Below are 23,254 nucleotides of genomic sequence, written 5' to 3'. Positions count from 1 at the left end.
TTTTGACACTTATCCTATATATTTTGTATAATTTTTTTTTGTATATTATAATCATAATTACTAATACTATATTATACTATATTAATAACATACATTATGTATATGTTTATATATATATATATATATATATATATATATATTATTTGAAAAACTATGTCGTATTAATATTATACGTAGATTTTATATTAATATACATATAAGAAACTTTTTAAATTGCTATTTCTCTATATCTTTTTTTATTTATTTTATCAAAATTTAACTTCACCTGTTATTTAACTAAATTTTTTTTTTCTCATAATACTTTTAAGAAATATGACAGGTAAAAAAACATGTAGTATTTTGAAAAACTTTGAATCATGAAAGAGTTTTTTTCCCTATCTTTTATTATTTTTTAAAAAAACCATTGACAACGATTTTGCTAAATTTAATTTAATACGATTAAAAATCTTCACCTTATTTTATTTTCCTTATTTTTTTTCCACATTTTTTTTAAAAAAAATCATAATTTTTCTAACTCGCGCAACGCGCGTTGTTAGAACTAGTATATATAGGTGTTACGGATAGAGAATGTTCCTAGAGCAAAAGTAGCAGCAAAAGTTGACTTTTATGTTTCTTTTGTTTTTACAATTAAAGCTAATAGATTCTAGGTAATAAGGAAGCAATTAGTATTCCTTTTTCTACCGATTTTATTTAGGCCTTTGCTACAGCATTTTCAAAAAAAAAAAATCAATCAAAAGCAGTTTCTTTTTTTTTTCAAAAACCCTCTCCCTCCCTCTCTCGTAGAATCTCTCTATCTCCCCTATATACCTTTCCCTGTCAGTAAAGACAAACCCTAATAACCCAAAGACTTAATATCGCCTAATTTGTGGTTCTAAGAAGAATTAAGAGCAGTCTTTCACGTTTTCCTCAAGGTATTTTTGGATTTTTGCTGGTCTCTCTTATGGTGTTCATATTTTTGTTAGGTAAGATATATTTATAAAGAAAAAAAAATATATAGTCTTAAACGTGTTGTATTTGTCAAATTTTAGGCAGTAAGAAAACGTATGAATCATTATTAGCTATGCATATTATTTTAATCTGATTTTTTTATACCGAAATAATCAAGATGTTTATAATATGTATATTAAATTTCATAATTTTTGGACAAACCGTTTTGTTTCTAAAATTCAATTATGATCAGCGCGCATAATTTTGTTTTCTGTTTCAAACAGCAAGGTTTTGATTCAAAATAAAATAGCTAACAAAGGAATTATGATTTGGAATTTTTATACCAGAATATTCAACATTTTTTTAGTATGCCTTACAAATCTGGTAATTTTTGGATTAACCATTCAATTTCTAAAAATAAAATAAAATTGTTGCGCGAAGTTTTATTCCTATTTCAAACAGCAATGTTTTATATTTTTTAAAAATACTTGTAAATCGTATTTTGGCATAAAATTGTTATATGAGACACATATATTTGTTACTATTATAAATAAAAATAATTAGGTGTTTTCTGCTATCGGAAGTATTTTTTATAGTATTTATTTTAACAAGTGCGCAGATCTATCCCGTTTTCTCTCAAACTCAATTTTTAGATAATATATGTTTAAAATAGTTTTCATCATGTTGGAGTCGGATTTTGGCACTGCCATTGAAGAAGAAAATGTTTATACTTTTATTTCCTATTCTGTGAAGTTTTTCCAGAATTTTTCTCAGAAATATTTGTTTTGCCAAAACCCTAGGGCAAAGGGTATTTTTGTCTTTTCACTTCCGAGTCCCGTCTCTGAGTTTTTCCAGAAAATTTATTACGCCAAAAATTGTTTATTAGAACCTGATTTTTATTCTTTCGTTTAGGTCCCGAGTCAAATACGTTTTATGATCGTTCGATAATTTAAAGTTGCACGGTTCCGAAACAAGGTGAGAATAATCTCACTACAATACGGATTAGTTTAAAATTAATTACGATGAGTGTGTGATCTGAATTGGTTAATATGTGTTATATGATTGATTGTGTGATATTTCTTATATGCGTGTATGTGTTATTCAGTGAATTGTTATTATTATGTTATGTCTTGTTATGATGAGTTTATGTATGTGTTTAGTACAACTTTGGCATAACATGTTCTAATTATTAACATGTTTTATTTATGTTTATGTTGTTGTAATCGATCTAGGGTTTAAGAAAATAATTAACGCTTCGGGAAGCGGCGGAATTTTAAAAATTTTCTTTTACAAGTAAAAACGGTTTTTACTAACCTAGACAAGTGCAAGTACATGTAATTAAAAACTAATATGAGCTAAGAAGTTTACTAATCTTTCTTGAAGCTTGAACTTTGAAGAAGCTTTTGAAAAGTTTGCAACGCTCGTCTCCCCTCGCAACACGTCTCTCTTTCTTTCTTACGCACCTCGAGCAACCACGAAAGTTTCTATAACTAAATCACTCGAAATAAAGGAATTAGTGAGTGGGCACTTTTAAACACTACGACTTAAGAACGAGTCTTGAAGTCGCAGAGCTAAACACTAGGTCGAGTGAGGACCTAGGTGCCAAAACAAGAAAAATCGAAAATAAACTAGAGAGAGAGAAGAGGGGCGGCAACCACAAGTTCTAGTGAGAGAAGCTCTCAATCTCTAACTTATGTGGAATGAGAAAAATGAGAAAAATGAGAAGAATGAGGCTCCTATTTATAGGAGGGGTCTTACCTTCAATAAGGTAGTTTCCTCTTCTATAGAATATCACATATTCATGAGCCAATTTCCTCTTTTCCTCTATGACATACTCGGCCAAGGTAGGCTTCATTAAGCCTTGGATTTGTTTCCTATTTTGTTCCATGCCTTGCCTTTTATCTCATGTGGCCGAAGTTCCTTATGCATCCTTATGCAAATTTGTTTCCTCTTTTTCTTTTGGCAATTATCTAAATACATTTATGCACAAAATAAACTCTCCTATTTCTCTATAGGGTAGGCGCCCAACATGTCTCTAGAAGGAGCTTCTAGAAGCTTCTTCATTTATTCATGAGAACATGAAAAAGGCCCATTAAGAATTTTCAATAAAACTCTTATGAAATGAAATTAATTCACGAGGCCCAATGATCAAGTCATGGCCGAGTGACATTAAGTCATCAAATGAACTTGTCAAAAAATTTATTGACATTCATTTCATCCTTTGTCTCAAAAGACAAAAATACCCTTTTGACTATTTTCGTTCTCGTTTTGACTTAGCTTCCAGTTTAACTATTCCTATCGATGTGATTCGTGACAGTGACCTCATGGACCCAAATGAACAAAGCTTGAGCTAAACACTTGGACTCAAAAGTTCACAAACCTTTTCCAAGTTTAGCTTAATGCCAACTGACTCCACTAAAGAGCTGACACTGAAAATCTCTCGGTTCAAATGAATTTGTTTTCTACTCAAGAATTCGACCTAATTATGATGAGCGGATCCACTGAATATTATCTATGTTTACCCTTCATGAATGTCATCAGCTAGTCGGGATTTACTAAATTACCATTTTACCCTTATAGATGTTATTTCCTCAACTCCTTTGTCGCTTGTGAATAAGTTAGAAACAATGTATTGACGAGGAGCTAACAAGTCACATTGTTTCATCCAAAAGAGTCGGGACTCAATTTGGACACTGGCCAGTTCATTTATTCACACTCCAAGGAACAAAGCATGAGGTGACATACATTGCATTTCAGCAATCTTGTACATGAATTCCATATCTATGAGAACTTCACAAAGTTACTCATGACATACTCACAGCTTAGTACTTCACCAATAGGCCCTGTTCAGAATCACATAGTGAGTCCGAACTCTGACTTTCTCAAATGAGAATACTAAGGTGTGAAATGGCATGTCTCATTTCAGGATTAAGGTAAGCATGATGCAATTCATACATAGTGACTTCGAGACATAAGAGGTTAAATGGTTTGTTCTTATCTTGTCTCTAGAAGTGCACTGGTCAATTCAGTACCTTCGGAAGATACCTAGAAGAACTATAGAGTCTCCAACTCTCAATGCCTCATAACCAGACATCATAGATTCTTCTAACAATCATACTGAGGTCAATAGTCCTTTGACCCTTAGATTGCGAATATATCCTTTTAAGCAAACTACGAAGAGTTTGTTCATGCAAATCTACATTTGTCTCTTCGTAAGTTGTTAAGTTTGTTTATGGACTAAAAGACTAAGGTTTTATCATAAAGCTTCAAACAGAGAAAGAATGAATGAACGTTTCAACTTTATTATTAAATGAATAGGCAATTACAAGCAAGAGTCTTCATGAGACTTTATTACATCAAATGTACACAAATAGACACTACTACTCTTCTTGTGGGCACCATTGACAACATATGTCATATGTCATCTTTGTATGTAACGCAAATAATCAAGTGATAAGATAAGTAAGAGAGTCGTACCGCCTCGAGCTACGGAGGTATTAAGAGAATTCTCTCGAGCCGACCTACGGGCTCATAAAGGGAGTTTTCTCATATGATATGTTTATTAGATGGTGCGAACTATGGGAGGTCGCAGCCCCGTAGTTCGTTTCCAAAGTGTACACTCAAATTGGTACGACTACTCTAGGGGCACCACTCCGAATAAAATATGATAATTTTTATGATACGAAAGACCATGACACTGTTAGAATTTAAAACAGTAATAACCGGATCATGCATTGCATTACTCATCTTTTTGTGAGCCATAGTTATTCTTGCTGAGCGTTAGCTCATATTATGTGTATTCGTCTGTATTGTAGGTAAGCAACAAATGAACAAGTGAGGAGGGTGGATCAGCGGCGTTCGATGGCTAAGGGGTTGGGTTATGGTTCCACTCGTTTATTTAAAAGACTTCTGCTACGAAATTTTCTAGCACTCGGTTTGAGATTTTTTTTATGCTTAAGATATTTTCCAAGTTTAATTAGTTTTGCAAAAATGAAGTTGAATTTTTATGGCTTTATTTCCGTTGAATATTCCAACCATCTACTTTAGTTTGGAATTCTGAATTAAGTAATTCTCTTATTTTCATCAAATGGTTTTGTAAGATTTCAAATGTGGGTTATTTTCAAAGTTGTTTTTATTTTAACTTTATAAATGAAATGACGTTTTAAAAAAAATTATCCACTTTTTTCTAAGTAAAAGAATTAAGATAAGTATGACGTTCCGGAAAGCCGGGTCGTCATAGTTGGTATCAGAGCAACGAACCTATGACCCCCTTCGTTATCGATTGCACGGCTGCCCCCTACTCAAGTAAGTTAATTATTGTTTTATTTTGTACGTTTAGTTCATTTTTTTTTCTTTCTTTGATTATATGGACGATGAAGTAATAAAACATGTGATCGCGGAAAGTTGAGAGCGCAATAACGATCGTGATGTCATGGTTAATTTCTTAAGGACGAACCCTCCAGTTTTTACAGGCGATGCGGCAAGAGCTATTGGCACACGAGAGTGGTGTAATAACATGGATATGCGTTTTTGAATTTCACGAGGCCGAGGAAGAGGAAGAGGCAGAGTTGCCACTGAGGTTCCTAGTCAAGATGCCCCTCAGGCTGCCCATTTTCCCGAACAAGAAGAAGCAGAACATCCACACGACCCTGCCCCTGCTGCTCAGCCAGCTGGCCAACATGATCTAGCAGTTCTAGTTACCATCTTACTACATCTTATCGAAGCTCAAGAAGCCGAGATACACGAGTTGTGGTTCCACTCGTTTATTTAAAAGACTTCCTCTACGAAATTTTCTAGCACTAGGTTTGAGATTTTTTTTATGCTTAAGATATTTTCCAAGTTTAATTAGTTTTGCAAAAATGAAGTTGAATTTTTATGGCTTTATTTCCGTTGAATATTCCAACCATCTACTTTAGTTTGGAATTCCGAATTAAGTAATTCTCTTATTTTCATCAAATGGTTTTGTAAGATTTCAAATGTGGGTTGTTTTCAAAGTTGTTTTTATTTTAGAGTCTAAACTTTATAAATGAAATGACGTTTTAAAAAAAAATTATCCACTTTTTTCTAAGTAAAAGAATTAAGATAAGTATGACGTTCCAGAAAGCCGGGTCGTCACAACAATACCCCCTTCCGTCTATTATTTTCAGTTACCATCCATGACAAACCCACGTTTTCGACACGTGACCCATCAGGAGGTCAAATTATGATAATACCCTTTAGTAACCAAATTATATAAAGATATTTTTTAGTTTTTTAGTTTTAGTACCCAATCGAAATCTCTAACCCTAAAACCGAAATCCCTAACCTGATCTGATGTGATCTTTGCAAACCCAAATCGATGGTGTCTTCTTCGAAATGTGGAGGTATCGGCGTCGATGAAGGAGAGTATGTCGATAAACGTCGGATTCCTCGTTGCTACTGTCGTGTATTGTGCGTCGAGCGAACGTCTTGGACATGTGACAACCCAAGAAGGAGGTTTTATGGTTGTTCAAGGTTTGAGGTACGTTGTTCGTTGTTTGTATTCATCGCTGCTATTCCTCGCTATTTGTTTGTATAAAGAGCGAATTTCCTGGGTTATTAAGTGATGTTGGGGGTTATTTGCAAAAGAACAGGGACATGGGTTGTGGTATGTTAGAATGGATTGATCCACAAATGTGTAAAAGGTCTTTGCAAATTATACCTGGATTATTGAAGAAAATTAACAAGCTAGAAGCATGGGAAACAAAAGATTTGTCGGAGAAGAACATGAATAATGAAGTTGACATTGAGCTAAAGAAGTTGAGGGAAAAAAATAGGGGATGAATCGCGCAAACTGAAGATGTATATGATGGTATTATGTATTGGTGTAGGTTTTATTTTGATGTACAAATAAATCATGTTTGTACTTAACCTTTTGTATGCAATTTGGACGAGTTTTATCAATGTAATATGTAATTTGGACAAGTTTTATCAATGTAATTTTGTTTGTGTTGGTGTTGGTATCCTTATCAGAGTTACTTGGTTCAAATAGTAGTTAAATTTCACAAAATGAATGGCATTTTGTTGGGAATATTGCCAACTTGAAGATAATGCGTAAATGATTACTAAATTCGATAATAAGATTACTTTATTAGCATTATATGATTAGTGGGTTGATTTCTAAACAATTAGAATCAATAACAACTATCTTCCATAGCCTCCGTATTAAACTGAGTCACGTGCTGGGCACCTGAGTTCGAGTGGTGAGCTAAAACGAGGTCGATGACTGATATACGCCTGGAAAGCTATATCTAAAGTCATATATGTGGAACACATAAGTGAAGGCTGATCACTATGTGGGAGCATTCTACACTTGTGGTAAGTGTACGACTTGGACATGTCTTGGTTATAGATGTGTCATTTAAGGACCGTTACGACACACTAACCGAGGCCGCTATGATGGTCACAGTGAGACTTGATCTGAATCCTGAAGTGATCATGGACACTGAGTCATGTTACTGAGCTCTTTGACTCATTCGCTAAAAGGCTATCCATGCTAATCACAATTTATGTCCTGGGAGTCTCTCAGAGCATGATTCGAGTGGGAAATGATTTACAGATACGGAATCCAGCCTTCCTTAAAGAAGGTTAATGTTCACTCACTTAAGGGTTGATTCAAGAACCAATAGATTGCTAGCACTTTCGAAGTAAGTAACGTTCGAAAGAATCTTTCGTTGGGGAAACAACAATGCTTAGGGCTGATATGTATCAAGAGAAGTATAACGGAAAAATTGACTTCTCTTGACACGGGTTGAACCTGGAGGATCTTGATCACGAACTGACTATATCAATGGACACTCGTCACGATGAGTAAACATAATTCTAGTATTAAAGGAGAGTTCAGTCTTGGCTTACAAAGTGGAGTATTTGACCAAGATTAGACGAATCGATGGAAAAAGATAAATGACTATTTCGTCTTTTTCATCGGATTTGTTAAGCTTCTATTACTAGGTCCATAGTCCCCGATTCGGCTCTGATAAAGGCGGATAAGAAATTTCGTATAATAATGTTTATCATTATTAATCTCACTTGCTGTAATTGTGATTGACAGCATTAATTCTGGAAAACGGGTATTTGCAGAATTAAATAAATATTTATGGTAGAATTGTTTATTTATTGTTTGATCAAGTAAATAAATAATTATTAATTATTTGTTTATTGTTGGACCAAGTAAATAAATGATTAATTGGGTTTTAAGCAATTGGGCCTTGCACACATGAAAAAGTCGAATTAGTTTTTTTGGCACTAGGGATTGCGCAAATCACCTTGGCCGTGTGCCATCAAGTTCGAAAATTTCAAATTGGTATTTACCAATATTTTCTCTTTAGTTGTTTAAATAAATGAGAGAGAGTAATATAAGATATTGTCATATATTCTCTCCTTATTTAAAGGAAAGTATTTAGGAGAATATATGAGAATATATTTAAAGGAAATAATATATTCTCATTTATTATCTCACCAAATAAAATATTCTCTATTTAAATAGAGAATAATATCCCATAGATATTGATCTGATGGATGAGAGGAAAAGTATGATTCACTTGTTGAGATCCAATGGCCTAGATTTAATCCACTAGTGTGAACACAATAAAAGAAAATAAAATATTCTGGAAGATTCCATGAATATCTCATTTTACTACTATAAATAGGGGTTCATGAGAATGCAAAAATAAGCAATTAATTTGTGAAAAATTCGTACATTCTAGCCTCCCTTGGCCGTGCACTTCTGCCTCTCCTTCCCCTCGGAAATTCGTTTCCATTCTTAGTAAAATAAGAGCGAGATCTCGAAACACCTAGTTTCGTGATCTAGTGAGATAAAGACTGTGCCCACTCATCTTTCTTATTCGTCTCGGAGATTACGTCTTGGAAGACTAAGGTGTCATCCTCGAGTCCTTCATCAAGACGACGCAAGGAGTACGCGATTGGTTTAGGAGCGTTCTGTAGCTGAACCGAAAATCAATGTAAGTATTCGTTTTTCTTCAAATCGGTTGCTTGATAAATATGCTCTCGTGAATTAAATTAATTAAACATAACTAGATCTTGTTAATTATAACCATAATTTAATTAGCTTATGATCAGCGTAATTAATTATTTTTCCGCATTAATATGGTTATATGGGAGAATCATCTCCAACGAGTCGTATCAGAGCGATTGTTCGTGTCTGATACGCGCTTGATTCCCCGACACATTGAAACTGACTGTAGTTGTTAGTTTAAATGGACAAAAGTAATTCCAATAGAAACATGAAAATGAACATCAAAATGAAGATCAAGAATGCAATCAAAACATTGAAATAGACAAAAGACCAAACTGGTCAGTTTCAGATTACGAAATGGACAAAATATGTTCAGTTTATAACCACAGTTTTACTACCACATACATTTTTTCCTACCAATTTCACCCAAAATAGTACCACATACATTTTTAGCTACTAATTTCACGCAAAAGAGTACCACATATTTCTTTTCAATCACATTTAAACACAAACACAGAAGCTAAAATAAATTTCTCGGGCGCAGTACATTCTTTCTTGTTGGAACCCTGTTGAGTCTCGGACTGCGCTGTAATTTCAAACATTACAAATGGTCAGCTAAAGTAATGATGCTTGATACCGACTTAAAAATTTAGCAACTAACCCTCAGCTGTGGTTGTGGATTGACTTGGCACGGTCCACGTTGAGCCGGTCCCTATTGAGCTGGAGGTTGTTGAGATTGACCCTGTTGAGTTGGTCCACGTTGAGCTGGACCCTGTTAAGGGGGAGGTTGCTGAGATGGACCGTGTTGAGCTGGAGGTTGCTGTGATGGACCCTGTTGAGCTGAACCCTGCTGATTTGTTCCACGTTGAGCTGGACCTTGTTGAGCTGCAGGCTGTTGAGCTGGAGCACGTTGAGTTGGAGCGCCTCTAGTAGCCTATTGTGCATCTCTAGTCGCTCGCTGTTCAGTTCTCTGCACGATGAGTTTAATGGATTAGATAGCAAGATATGATGACTTTTAAGTTAGCACATTAAGCTTACCAATGCATCTTGCTGCCTTCTAAAACATGTTTTCAGGTTGTGTCCATGTTTTCCACATCTAGAACATCGTATTGTGACGTAATTTCGAGTCATTCTGGTTCCACGTGGTGGAACTAGCCATGTTTTTGGCCATTGCTTGATAGGGTTCAGCGGACTGATCTTGTGCTTGTATGCACTCATGTAAGCGGCCTTTTTGTACCAATCATCCACATACATTTCCGGTTGCTGATGTTTTTGCCAAATACACGCAATGGCATGAGCACATGGAATCCCTGAAAAGTCATAAGAAATTAGACATGCCATACTAAATTAGCCGAGTAATGAGTGAATTGAGTACCTGACGAGTCCCAACGATTGCATGAACATGTTCTTTTAGCTAAATCAACTGAGTACATACTCCCATACAGGTTCTGGACTTGGAATAGCAATTCCCCACACCAATGAGCAATGTTCTCTCCAGACAGGTCCTTATTCTTTTCAAGAATCTTATAAATGCGCGGACCAATTTCACATGTCCATTTTTCTACAGCCAGTCGTTGTTTGCTAAACCTCTGCAGTAGGTACATTCTAATTCTCTCTAGCATGGATAGAATTGGTCTTTGCCTCGCTAGTAACACTACCCTAGTACCATTAAAGGACTCACACAAGTTGTTCAGTAAGATGTCACACTTGGGAGTTGTTCTGAAGTTGCTCCTAGCCCAATGTACTGGATTCTTTTCGCACAACCAGTTGTAAGCCTCTTCATCCTCTGCCTTGATCATATCCATTTCTTGAAAGAATTTGTGTTGAGAATACGCCTTTGCTGCTGACATTACCTTTTGTTTCAGAAATTGTCCCTTGAAAACCTGCTCAGGAGGTTCAAACATAAGTAAAAAATCAGTAACATGTTTTCATACATAGTGTGGTATATTATTGTAAGATATTACCTTCGTGAAATTGGATTGCAAGTGTCTTGCACAATGTCGGTGTTCTGCGCCTACAGAACCCTATTCCCACAATCCATTCAGGGCTTCCTTTAACCCTTTCTGTTTGTCAGTGATAAATGTCCAGTGATGTCCATTATGTATTCGCACATCGTCTCTCAAATAGTTTAAAAACCATGCCCACGAGGATTTGCATTCTGACTCCACCATCGCAAAAGCGACTGGAAACATGCTGTTATTGGCATCGATGCCAATGGCTGTCAACAGTTGACCTGTGTGATGTCCTTTGATATGACATCCATCAAGTCCGAGCACAGGTCTACAACCCTCGTTGAAGCCAGATTTACAACCGAAATAACAAATGTATAGCCTTTTTAAATATAGGCCTACCTTGTTCGTCGGCCTCAGTCAAGAATTCGACCGTTGATCCTGGATTAGATCGCTCGATCTCTGCACCATAGTCCCACAAAGACGTATACTGTTCTTTATACGTGCCTTCAATCATCTTGGTCGCAAAATTTTTAGCTCGATAAGCCTTCATCTTTGTACAGTCTAATACCAAGTCCTTCTGTACCTTCTGCATGAAGTTAGTGGTTGACCAATTGTCATTGTCTTTGAAAGTATCCATGTACTTGTTAGACAACCATGGTGAAGTGGCGAACATATTCTTGTTTGTTCTGGCGCAAGTGTGCTCAGGCACATAGGTCTTTATTGCGAATGTGGTCGTCTTACCTAGTTCTGATGCATAACAAAGCCAATTATAGTTCGCATCTTTGCAAACTGCTCGCACTCTATTCGGGTCGCTGACCTTGAAGCGAACTTCCTTACCTGATCTGATAGAGTATTCTCGAATGGCATCTTTGAATAGACTTCCACTAGGGAAAACTAGGCCCAATTTGAGATGAGGACAACCCATGTCTGTGTCGTGTCTGAACTCTTGAAACTTTGGCAGAACCTTCTTCTAAGCCGAACCACCCTCGTCTTCATCTTCGCTAGACGACTCATGGTGTAAGTCGATGTTCTCTTCGTCGTTGTAGTCACTATCCGCATCCGACACTGGTTCATCATCACTGTAAGGTTTTTACCTTTGCCCTTTAAACAACCATCTACAGTTGCCCCGTCCACGGCCACCTCATCTTCACTCTTCTCAAATCCATTATCTTCCTCAACAACTTCAGCGTCCTCATCATCTTTTACTTATGTTTCACCATCCTCTTGTATTTCAGGCTGGCTGAAGGGCTGTTGACTGTCATCCACTTGAGTGTAGGGCTATTGACTCTCATCCACTTGAGTGTAGGGCTGTTGACTCTCATCCACTTGACTGAATGGCTGTTGACTCTCACGAGGTTGGATTTTTGGGTCTTCACCCTCATCGTGTTGACTGACTGGCTCTTCAATATCAACAGGTTGACTTTGTGGATGTTGAGTCTCATCCACTTGACTGAGTGGCTCTTCAATAACATCAGGCTGACTTTGTGGCACTTGAATTTCATCTACTTGGCTTTGTGATTGTTGACTCTCATCCAGGTTAAGTTTAGTCTCTTCAAATTCAGCTTGACACTCTTGAAATATAAGTTCAGGATCTTCAACTATAGTCTCACCCACTTCAACATTTGGAACGTCAACTGTTGGATTTGAGTCTTCTACTAGCAGAAGATTATGCCATTCTTCAATCCGGTGATCACAATATAGAGTCAGTAGAAATGTCCTCTCAAGTAGCTTTCCTACAACACTTAACAATGTACTATCTGATTCAAGAAATAGAAATTCAGTAGCGTCAGCAGGTACCATGTAATACATCCCTCCAACAAAGTATCCAAAGTCTTTGTTCAAAATCGCGTCCAGCTCCACTAACGACAACCGATCAATGTCCATGTGGTCCACGTAGTCCACTTTAGAGTCCACGTAAGACAGTCGGTCATTCACCAATTCCATCCTACCCCCATAGTGAACTTCGTACGTAAATTTTCCTGACCCAGTGACTGCAGCAATAAAACAAGCAAAGACGTGCCAAAAATAAAAACAATTACTCCACCATACAACAAACATTACTGGTCGCTACACTTGTATTTAAAGCATGGAATCAAAATATTGAAACCCCCAATACCAGAAAACGACAACAAATGTGGTCCCTTTATTTAAAAACAGAGCATAAAAAATACCAGCAATGGTCCCAACATTTCACTTTCATAAATACTAACCCACCAACACCCGACATCCTGGATTTCTTTATATTTAATCTTGAAATAAAGATGCTCACCATATGGTGATAAACGCAACGATGCGTTACTATGGGAATCACATTTCTTCTTCTTGGCCGGAGATTTACGCGCGGTCTTCTTCGTCGGAGACGATTTCTTCTTCTTCTTCGCCGGAGATTGAGTTCGCGGGGGTTTCCAACCAGTTTTTACCATTTCGAAATAAAACCCTACTTTTTTCGAATCTGATTCAACACGCTTCTTTTCTCATAACAATTCGAATATTAATTAAAAAAAATAAGGATCCAAAAAATAATTCATTTCATAAAAATCCTAAAAATTATCCTTAATTCATTACATGGGAGAAAACCAAATATACCCTTCGCTGATGGGTCACGTGTCGAAAACGTGGGTTTGTCATGGATGGTAACTGAAAATAATAGACGGAAGGGGCGCAATTCAATAAAATTGAAAGATCAGAGTAGTTTTTGTGGAAATTTCGAGTTGATGGGGTGGATTGTTACCGACCTTCGAGTTCAGGGGGTATTCTAGTAATTTATCCTTATTATTATTATTATTATTATTATTATTATTATTATTATTATTATTATTATTATTATTATTATTATTATTATTATACCGTGTACGCACCCACTGAGTTATTCTAAAAAAGAAACTATATATTAGCTCAAGCTCAAGCATGCATTATTCTGAAGTTTATTATTGGTGTGTATATATCTTGTAAATGTGTTTGTTTGTTTACATGTATATGTATATATCATATGAGAGAGAGAGAGAGAGAGAGAGAGAGAGAGAGAGAGAGAGAGAGAGAGAGAGAGAGAGAGAGAGAGAGAGAGAGAGAGAGAGAGAGAGAGAGAGAGAGAGAGAGAGAGAGAGAGAGTATTTGGTGAAAATAAGGAGTAAATGGTTATTTTTAAACATTTTTTTAACTTAAGTTAGATTAAGGTCTTGTTTGGTAGTTAACTGAAACTGTTTTTTGTTTTCTGTTTTCTAATTTTTGTAGTTGTACTGAAAAATTATTTTGCAGTTGTTTTCAAAAAGCTGTTTGATACAGTTTTCATTTTTGTTTTTGAGAAATTGAAAAAACTGGAAAAACTGTTTGGTACACTTTTCATTTTTTTTTGAAAAAATGAAAACTGTTTGATACATGGAAACAATTTCTTAAATCAATTTTTTTTTAAACATAAATTTAACTATACAAAATATAAATATGACATTATTGTTTAGATTGAATACAAATTTTTTTTTGTCATCATAAATATGAAATCATGCATAATTATTCCACATAGCTTGAGCAATACAATCTCTAAACTCGGAATATGCACGTCGAGCTTGTGTAGTTACGAATATTTCCTTTTAATTATATCTTGAAACGTTGAATATCTTCTAAGTTCAAAAAAATTGAATCTAGATATATTTGTTTCGATTTCTTTAAATAAAAGAAATAATCAATTGTGTGTAGTTAGTTGGTTTAATTATTTAGAATCTTATATGCATATATACATATATATTATAATTCATACATATATATTTGAGGTAGCTTGGACCAAACAAATTAGCCTTTGACTATGACTTGTGGGTATATTATAAAAAGAGACATTGATGCAAAATAAATGAGAGAGAGAGAGGGAGAGATAAGCAAGCTCCAATTTTGCAAATGAAGCGATTGAATGAGAAATCCCGCTTTTAATTGGCCTTGGTAGGTGGGTTGGCAGTGTGGACCCCATTTCTTGGACCCCATTTCTTGTGAATGTCGAGCAAGAGGGAGAGAGAAATAAAAAAGAGAGTTAAAAAACACCTTTAAACAGTTTTTTTTTTTCTTTGTTATATTTAAAAAACAACTCCAAAACTTTTTTGAAAAAGCAAACTTAAATTCATGACCAAACAGGTATTTGGCTTTTGTTTTCAATTTTTTTAGTTTGAAAAGTCAAAAACTCTTTTTAAGAGGATAATCAAACACACCCTTAACTACTTAATTTTTTTTTTTTTTTTTGCGGATAATCAAACGCACCGTTACTACTGATAGCTAATTTTCTTAGAAAGATGGGGTAGGGCTTGAACTCGTCGGTGAAACTCGAGGGGTCGACTTGGCCGTCGTGGATAGCGTTCCAAACCTTGAATAGATCGTTGGCGTACAGCCCTGAGGTAGTCAGCAGCCTCGCTGTCAAACAAGTCAGTCTGAATGATTGGGCTTTGATTTTGATTTCTCTTTATCAGGCTTTTTACTCCTTTGGTTCATTTTAATTTGTTTGGGTTTGATCTAATCTATTTTTGGGTTTTGGTTATTTATTGAGTTTTTTCTATTCAGCTAGGCACAATGCAGGTTTGTGTATGTTGTGTTCTGCTCCGTTCTAAATAGATGAAAGAAACTGAGATGATATTTATGATTTGTTCATTTATTTCGTTATATGTTATATGTATAATCTCCATTAACAATCAAACGAAGGAAGGAGATACTGAGGTGGGGTTGAGGTTAATATATTATAATTTTGTTTAATATTCTTTGTCTATAAGTTGAATTGTTTCTTAATAAAATAATATAACTTTGCTTAAAAACAAACTAAGAAAAAAAAAAACTTAAATAGCTTACAATTTGAACCGTACATGTGTCCATTTGATGGTCTTAGCGTGCAACAAAAAGTAAACAATGTGTATTTTTCCCATCGAATAAAATTAGAAAATTAACTGTATCCAGCCGATTTTTTTAAATATTTAAGCCACTATTATTATTTATTTATTTATTTCATATGAATACTCTATATATGCAAAATACTTTTAACACTGCAAATTGCGTATTGATTTGCAACATATTTAGAGCGGTTAGGCCAACTCTAACCATAGTACTAAATTTAGTGCTAAATCAACACAAAAGTTGTGTTGATTTAGCACTAAATTTTTTTCCAACTCCAACCACAACACCAAATTTCACACTAATAATACTATTCACCATTATTATATTATTATAACTATACACCTTTTTATTAACAAATACTTAAATAAATAATTATAGTGTCTTTATTTTTAATTACATGATTAAATTATTTATTACTTGCTAATGTTTAACAAAAATAAAAAATTTAAAATAAAAAATTTCTGAAATAAAAATTACATTACTTAAAAAACATATTACATCTAAATAATTAAAAAAAACATACATTTGAAATACAGATTACTTCATACTAATTATCATAATTAGTATATTCGTTCCACAAGTGCTCAATTAATGCATTTCGAAGTTCAATATGAGCATCTCTATTCTTGATTTGTCGGTGTCGAGCTAAGAATTGTTGAAATCGAGCATCTTCATCGTCTGCCATCTCAACTTCTGCATTTGGGACTTTGGCTCGTTCTTCAATGGTTGGACAAACATCACGTTCATCTTCTATTATCATATTATGCATAATAATACACGATGTCATGATATCAGGTAGCACTTTCTTACTCCATAAGCGGGATGGTCCGGCCACAATTGCGAATCTTGACTTCAATACTCAAAATGCACGCTCCACATCTTTTCTACATGCTTCTTGTTTCATTGCAAACAACTTTTTTTTGGGCCACGGGGATCGTGAATAGTTTGAACAAGGGTCGACCATTTTGGGCATATACCATCAGCTAGATAATAACCCATATTAAATTCTTTTCCATTAATGACATAATTGGCCGGTGGAGCATTACCCTCAGCAAGATTAGCAAGAATTGAAGCAGATTACCACTCAAATGGAATCCACAAAGTTAGACCACGAAGATCTTTAGAAAGTAGAATGGCAACCATTCTTAAAGCTGTTTCCAAACTAAGGGGATGTGTTAACCAGATTGAAAATAAGAATCCCAGCGGTGCTTCGGAATAAGACATTGTAAGTATATATTTGTAGATAATATGAACTCACATTTTTTATTTATTTATACTTACTAACTTTTTTAACATTATTCTCTTATCAATACGTAATAGTTAACTCAAGCAAAGATGTTATTGGTAGAGGATAAAGATTACAAGAAAGGCTTCTAATTCGATCATGTCTGGCCCATCCTAAAAGGAATTGAGAAGTTCGCTAATAGCAGCTCAAACACCGAGTCACCGGGTCCTAATTTTCCTTCATCGTCATCATTTTCTACCGAGTCACCGGCAACCCCCGGTATGAATTCTTTTGATCTTAACATGAACGATCAAGAAGGTACTTGCAATTTATCTGGAAGGCCAATGGGTGTAAAAAAAGCAAAGAGACAACAAAAAGAGGGAGAAGAATTTAAAAAAATGATGGAGAAAAGAAATAATCTTGTTCGATCTATTAAAGATACTAGTTTTGATAGAATTGAGCTTCAAAGACAAAAAAATGAACTTCGGAAGAAAAAAATTGAGTTAGCTCAAATGAAGGAAGAGAATAAAATTTTATTTATGAATTTGGATACTGTATCCGATCCAAATATGCGTGTATCTCTTGAAAAAGAAAAAGAAAAAATTATGCAAAAAAGAGCACAGACAGCCCAAGATGAAGAACAATGAGGAGGTTCTGAATATTATGGATCTCAATATCGAGCATCTAATTATCAACGAGATCAAGCTCAGGAAGATCAAGCTCAAGAAGATCAAGCTAATGGAGAACAAGTTCAAGGATATCAAAATGAAGATTTTACTCAGTATTATAATTTATTGGGTGGAATTGGAAATAATTTTCCAGGCTATTAAATTATGTTTTTATGTATTTACTATATATTTTGAAATTATGCTATTGTTTTTAGTTTATTTTGTGTGTTTAATTTGGACTTTGTAACCTATATTTAAATTTTTAAGTTTTATTGAATTTTATTTTAATGTGTTTTTGTAGTCAAATTATGAGTTTTGGTGTTATATAAATATTAATAAGGGTAAATATAAGTATATATATATATATATATATATATATGTAAAACTTTTGTTTAATGCATAATTAAAATACTTAAAAAAAAAAAAAATTGGCGTGTGCACAGTGTCACGCTATATATAGCGTGAGACTGTGTATAACGCTATATATAGCGTAACATTTACCGTGTGATAGGAGCACCAAATCCCACCAAATCCCACCAAATTCGGTGATTTGGCGTATCATTGGAGTTGGCCTTATAAAAATCTACGGGGAAAAATGTGAAAAACAAACGTGTTCGAATTTCGAGTTTGACTGCTATATAAAAAACTACGCTTTCTTTTTCTCTTTAGACAAGGGACAATTGTGTTTCGCTTTTTCTTAAATGAAAGTGAAACCACATGTGATATGAATATAACTGTCGTTTTTGTTAAAAATTATTTCTCTGTCGATTTTTAACAATAATAAAAAACGACAAAAATGACTTATATAAAACGACACATGTCTTTCTGGTTCAGGGGTTTTGTAGGTTTTCTGGGGTTTTGTTCTTCTGTTTTTCTGGTTTATGAAGGTTTGCTGAAACTTTGGGGCAAATATGATGTCATATTGTGTTACCGAAGCTTGAATTTCTAAAGCGATATGATCTACTGTCTACAGAACTTGCTATATAATCACGTCAACAACATTACAATTTTGCATTGAATCCATTTTATTACTCCTAAATGGTTTTTCTTTTGGTTTTGTTCTCTGTTCGTTTGGTCTAACTGGTGTGGCTAAAGCAGATGAAGCACTGCATAGTTTAGTTTACAGATTTGCTTTGGAGAAAAATGAGTTGCTGGAGCCTGGAGGGTGTATTTCTTTCTAAACATTTTCAAGAATCTAATTAAATGATTATAGATTATAAGTTTATAACCATACTTGTAACTAAACATCATGGAAATACATTTCACCAAAAGAGGGTTTTTATTTTTTATTCTTCTTTTTGTATCGCAATTGATGACTACAAGATTATTGACTTTACTTTGGGGCAGAGAAAATGTCTGTGTTGATTGTGACAAGCTTAGGGGACATAGTGGTGGACTTGTACTCCGACAAATGCCCTTTGACCGCCAAAAACTTCTTGAAGCTTTGCAAGTAAGTGACTAATAATACTTATTTTGGAACCATAGTTTGCTGAGTAATATGATTACTAAATTTTTTTCTTGTGTTTTTTTGTTTTTGTTTTTTTATTGAAAGGGATTTTTTGTTGTTGTTGTACACAATTCAGGATTAAGTATTACAATGGGTGTCTATTTCATACGGTTCAGAAGGATTTCACAGCTCAGACCGGTGACCCTACGGGAACTGGTTCCGGTGGCGATTCGATCTACAAGTAATGGGTTTCTTTTGTATAGAAACTATGATGGTCAGATTTAGAGTTACCCGTGGAAAAAAGTATTTTAATATATAATTATTTACCTTGTTTCAGATTTTTATACGGTGAACAAGCTCGGTTTTTCAGCGATGAGATTCATCTTGATTTGAAGCACGCTAAGACTGGAACCCTTGCAATGGCTAGTGCCGGGGAGAATCTTATTGCTTCTCAGGTATTACGAAGGCTTTTACATCTATTCCCAGCGTTTTTCTTATTATCTTAGTATATTAATATTTTGTATGCTTTAACATGCTCATTAGGTTTATTTTGTTTGCAGTTTTATTTTACGTTGCGAGATGATCTGGATTATCTCGATGGAAAACACGCTGTGAGTCCCTTGATCTAATGTTTTAATTCATGTTTATATCGACTTGAGAGTAGCTGAAAACATGCTGTGATATCAATATTCATTTGGATCTTTTTGTGTCATGTCAAAGGTTTTTGGAGAGATAGCTGAAGGGCTCGAAACATTGACTCGGATTAACGAAGCATTTACCGATGAAAAGGGAAGACCTTTCAAAAATATCAGGTTGGTTACTACTCTACCTCTTTTAAGTATAGGACTGTCTTGTTGTTTTGTGTTATTGAGTGTGTCTTTTTTTATGTTTTATTTTATCTTATTTATACACAGAATTAAGCACACGTATATTCTTGATGATCCGTTTGATGATCCTCCACAAATATCTGAGTTGATTCCCGATGCCTCCCCTGAGGGAAGGCCAAAAGACGAGGTAATCACCATAGTTGAACTTCAATCAGAATTGTGAAAGAGGGATTTTTTTCCTTTCTTTTTTTAAGCAATGGTACTAGTTTTTTTTTTTTTTTTTTTCTTTTCTTTTGTCGAGTGATTTCACTTTAAGTGACACGATGTGTAACTCTTTGTGTGAGTAGGTAGAGGATGAAGTGAGGCTCGAAGATGATTGGGTTCCCATGGACGAACAAATGGGTGTCCACGAGCTCGAAGAGGTTCTCCGATCCAAAGAAGCTCATTCCAGGGCTGTTGTCCTCGAGACTGTAAGCTTTTAATAAACTTCCAGTTATTTGTATGTAAAAGTGATTTGATTTCACCTTTATTTTTTATCATGTTCGTGTTGGTCAAATTCTCTGTTGTCCTCGTCGTTCACAGATTGGAGATATTCCTGATGCTGAAATAAAGCCTCCTGAGAATGTTCTTTTTGTCTGCAAGCTAAATCCAGTCACTGAAGTGAGTATGTTCCAATCCTTTCATGCTAACCGAGAACAAAATTATGGATGACATTCCTGAATGTTCGTCTCTTACAATCCTTATTATGTTGATTCAGGATGAGGATTTGCATACAATATTCTCGTGCTTCGGGACTGTGACATCGTAAGCTTATTTAACATGTTTTTATTGTGTTTCGTGTAAGATATTGCTTGATACGTCTCTAATGACGGGTAATTGATGGCAGAGCTGAAGTTATCCGGGACTTCAAGACTGGAGATAGTTTATGCTATGCCTTCATAGGTGAGAGTTCTTTTCAATTAAAAATTATACACTTTTTTATTTTTCCAACTTATTGGGCAAGGAAAGTGTCAAATGTACTCTGATTCACTACCATCATGCTTTGCTTACGCCAGAGTTCGAGACAGATGATGCATGTGAACAAGCATATTTCAAGGTATGTCAAAAGTTGATTTTTTTTTTTTTACTTCATTCCATACTCAAGCTCAATGTAAGCGAGGCTAATAGGTTTATTTGACATCTATTTTTTATTTTATTTTATGATGATGGTAAATAATGCTTGGTTACGGATGGATAATGCTCTGATTGATGATCGAAGAATACACGTGGACTTTAGCCAAAGTGTTTCGAAGCTGTGGTCGCAATACAGGCGTAAAAGTCACCAAACAGGAACGGGTAAGCAGTATGGAAATATACTCGTTTGATTTTTTTTTTTTTAATTTTTTTTTAAAACAAACACATTAGATAAACGTTGACATCCCATATGAATGAATAAAGGTAGAAAAAAATGACAGAAAATAAAATATTGGAATAAAAGGTTCGTGAACATGCATGGGAATCCGAATCTCTACTAAATTTTAGCTTCCATATTGTGTAAACACTTATAATTTTCTTTGGCTTCGTAGGCAAGGGTTGTTTCAAATGTGGCGAGACCGATCACATTGCCAAGGATTGTGGTTCCGAAGGCACCAAGATGAAAAAAGAAGAACGTAAATACGTCGTGAAGAATGATGATCGACAACGAGGCGGCCGAGAAAATTCCAGGTTTGTTGTGTCGTATGTTCTCGTGGATTTAAAAAAAAAAAAAAAAAAACCGTTTGTACTTTCTCTCTTTCTCTAACGGTACATGTATCTGTGTTAGGTACGAGATGGTTTTCGACGAAGACGCTGATGATAGTCCGAGACACGAGAAGCAATACCAGGGCCGTGATCCGGACGAAAGAGTAGAGAAACAAAGTAGGGACCGTCCGACTATTTCGGAGGACTCGAGGCACAGGAGCCGAGAAACAAGCGATCTGAGAGCCACAGAAAGTGGAAGGACTGATAGGGAACACAAAGAGAGGAGAGATAAATAAGCGCAGAGAGCGAGACGATCGTGATTATCGAAACACCGCAAGAGCCGATGGGAATAAACGGTCTGATGAGAGGAGAGACGATAGAGGTCACAATAGAGATTATAGGAAGAAAGTCTCGGATAAGGATGATGGTTCCCGAGATTATAGGAGAAGCGGCGACAATAAAAGCCGTGATGAGAATAGGAAGAGAAACTCGAGCGATGACAGGTATACGAGAGAAAAGGAGAGGAGTGAACACAAAAGGCGAGAAGTGGAAGTCACTGATGATCGGAACCGTGAAAGAAGGCACCGCTATGATGACAAAAATAGGTAGCTTGTAACCCAAGTATGTTGCAATAGACATTTTTTTCACTGTATTTTTGTCTCCTTTTTCTGTTTAGGATTGCTGATGAATCTAAAAAAAAAAAGTTCTTCCGAGATTAATTCATGTTGTTCAAACTATATTTTGAATGAATGGTTTTGCTTGAGAATGTATATTTGCTATCTTAGTGAGTGATGACAAATTCTTAGCACTTAGCATACCTTCGAGAAAGATTATTATTATTTTTTTTTTAGAATACTAAGTGCATCAACTGTTCGCGGCACTCAAACCCATGAACCTTCAGCAATTAAGACATTTCATATTTTCTTTCTGGATTTACCAAAATCAAGATTGAGGATTTGAAGAAGGCCGAGCTCGAGCGAAGGAACTTTGCAACTCCACGGCGTCACGTCAAGAGGCTGACTCTTAAACACCAACGTGGTGACAAAAATTAGGGCTGCGACAAAAAATATAATACAGCATTTATCTATTTTTTTCTCCAAATTTGTGATTTTTGTCTAGATGAAAGAAAGAAAAAAAAAAAAAAAACCCTTCTAAAAAGCTCTAAACAATATGAATAAACAACTAATAAGTGATTGCTTTGAGGTTTAGTGGAAAAAACAAAGCCGAAAAAAGAAATAAATATCACTGTTTGGTAGTTTATTCCCTCTCAATTTCCAAGTACAATCACCAGCTTTGCACTTGACTACCCACCGACTCCTGCTTGTTTCGAAGACCCAATACTGAAAGCTCTTTCTCATTGCAAGCATGGCAACTTTAGTTTTCAAATCAAACTTATTATCAAAAATTTGCCCAACACATATGTCCGAAGAACTGCCAGTGGATGAAGGCGTACTTACATTTTCCTCCAAATCGGGAATTGAAACATGTGCATCCCATAATTTCGACTTCTTATGAGGTGTCGCCGGTACTGGCTCTGACATGGGAATATCATTATCATTCATAACCGGATCATCCTCACAATAGAATCCGCTTGCATCAAAATCTTCATCATCATCGCCATCCTCATCTTCCTCAT

At 35.2% G+C, this 23,254-nt stretch overlaps 3 pseudogenes across 1 annotated transcript; 2 read left to right on the top strand and 1 right to left on the bottom strand.

Annotated features, from left to right (window-relative positions):
- Positions 1–10,944: 10,944 nt before the first annotated feature.
- Positions 10,945–11,797, bottom strand: LOC149383110 (uncharacterized; annotated as a pseudogene).
- Positions 11,798–16,843: 5,046 nt separating this feature from the next.
- On the top strand, positions 16,844–17,787 carry LOC149383109 (uncharacterized; annotated as a pseudogene).
- Positions 17,788–18,832: 1,045 nt separating this feature from the next.
- Positions 18,833–22,337, top strand: LOC149383108 (peptidyl-prolyl cis-trans isomerase CYP59-like; annotated as a pseudogene). The gene is made up of 14 exons (XR_016301882.1): positions 18,833–19,075; positions 19,209–19,313; positions 19,410–19,527; positions 19,633–19,683; positions 19,793–19,884; positions 19,987–20,086; positions 20,247–20,369; positions 20,482–20,559; positions 20,657–20,703; positions 20,786–20,841; positions 20,955–20,994; positions 21,128–21,234; positions 21,465–21,603; positions 21,701–22,337. The product of XR_016301882.1 is annotated as a peptidyl-prolyl cis-trans isomerase CYP59-like (transcript).
- Positions 22,338–23,254: the final 917 nt, after the last annotated feature.

Source organism: Urtica dioica, chromosome 10 (genome assembly GCF_054948205.1).
Source record: "Urtica dioica subsp. dioica isolate 48M chromosome 10, U.dioica_male_clone48M_v1_H2, whole genome shotgun sequence".
Classification (NCBI taxonomy): domain Eukaryota; kingdom Viridiplantae; phylum Streptophyta; class Magnoliopsida; order Rosales; family Urticaceae; genus Urtica; species Urtica dioica.
Note: the sequence above shows the minus strand (reverse complement) of the source record. Positions and strands in the feature narration are given on the sequence as shown.